This window comes from Malurus melanocephalus, unplaced genomic scaffold (genome assembly GCF_030028575.1).
Source record: "Malurus melanocephalus ecotype Western Australia unplaced genomic scaffold, MMel_1.1 scaffold_175, whole genome shotgun sequence".
Lineage (NCBI taxonomy): Eukaryota > Metazoa > Chordata > Aves > Passeriformes > Maluridae > Malurus > Malurus melanocephalus.
In genome coordinates this window covers 522,975-524,390 of record NW_026623407.1, presented here as the reverse complement: position 1 = coordinate 524,390, position 1,416 = coordinate 522,975, and the positions used below count along the sequence as shown (strand labels likewise).

At 50.5% G+C, this 1,416-nt stretch overlaps 1 protein-coding gene across 11 annotated transcripts in view; it reads right to left on the bottom strand.

The window, feature by feature from the left end:
- LOC130577361 (neurexin-1-beta) overlaps nt 1-1,399 on the bottom strand; it is a 647,097-nt gene extending 645,698 nt beyond the window's left edge. For 10 of the 11 annotated variants that reach the window (XM_057372640.1, XM_057372642.1, XM_057372645.1 and 7 more), the window contains exon 1: nt 1,305-1,399. The gene's annotated coding sequence lies outside the window, so the exon portion shown is untranslated. Of the gene's footprint in view, nt 1-1,155; nt 1,268-1,304 lie in introns of those variants that run through there. The other variant, XM_057372641.1, reaches the window with a different exon arrangement.
- Between the last annotated feature and the right edge of the window lie 17 nt (nt 1,400-1,416).

The window sequence follows — 1,416 nt, the reverse complement described above, 5'->3', positions numbered from 1 at the left end:
AGACACAGAGATGGAAAGACTGAAAGACTGTAAAAGAAAGGAGAAACGCTCAAGGAAATAAAACCCAAACCAACAAACAATTGCTTATTTATTACCGCCGATATAATTCACACACTGCCAATAAAGAGCACGGTCTTGTCTAGTCATTTCCAAAGCAGAGGGACACTTTCATTCTCAGAAGAGGACAATTGATGAACACACATCTATCTAYGTATCTATCCATCTCAAATGGCTCTTAAGTACCAGGCATCCCTCCCAGCAACGYATCCATGAATACACACATATGTAGCGAGAAATATACACAAACCGATATAAATGTAGCTATTGCGTTTAGCGCCTCTCCACTGAATCCGTTTGCTTCCTCCACCCCTTCACAACCATTTTTTATCCTTCAAAAATTATGATTTAGTCACAGGTGCCCCGATTGAGCCTTTTCAAATTAGAAAAAGAGAGAGAGAGAGACACCCATAGGTCAATAAATCCTTAATAAATGCCAGGTCGGTTGGCATGCACAATCCTTGGCAGAATCCTTATTGTATGAAATACAGAGCATTGTCTCCGGGTGCGGGGAAGACCAGAGTTCACAAATTACCGGATGGAATAAAAGGATCTGAAAAACAACCTTGCTGCAGCCAAAGGGAGAAGCGCTCTAATTCAAAAGCAGACTTAGCAGCATCATTAATCTTCTCCTTTCATTTCTACGTAATTTCTAGAATCAAATTCTTTCCTAAGCGGCTGGAATGATCGATTTTGCTGCCCTTCCAGTCTGCAGATGGCTTTATTTTAATATGCTCATGATATAATTTCTACCCCTTCAAAAATGCACACCATCAGCAGGAACACGAACAGTTTCAAACACGTATCGAAGAAGCCGGGTGCCCTCTTTCTTCTGGCACACAATAGAAAATGTCCCAAATTATCAATGCACTTCCCGCACAAACCCCTCGTCCCTTTCAGACCGCCGCCGATAAATAACAATAATATTGCGATATCCCACCGCCGCCCCGGCTCCGCGTTTCCCCACGGCAGCTCACGCCAGGGAGAACATGCAGCAGATTGATTTTATCGCTCGAGTCTCGCGGACCCCCTCTCCCCTCCTCCCCCCCCCCGCCTCGGCGAGGGGCAATAAATCACCGCATCCAACCTTTAACTTACACCTCCGCTCCACCATCTCCTCTCCTCGCCATCCACCTCTCCACAACGCCGCACGCTAAACCCACCAGCCTCTCTCTCCGCCGCCACCGCCGCCACCACCGGCTCCTCCGCGGCGGAGCGGGGCTGCTCCCTCGGCGGGCGCGCCTTACCTGCGCTACGGGGCCGCGGGGATGGGGCCGGGCCGGGGCAGGCGCGGCCGCCGGGGCTGCCTCTGCCGCTCGCCGACGGAGCGGAGCGGATCGGAGCGGATCGGAGCGGAGC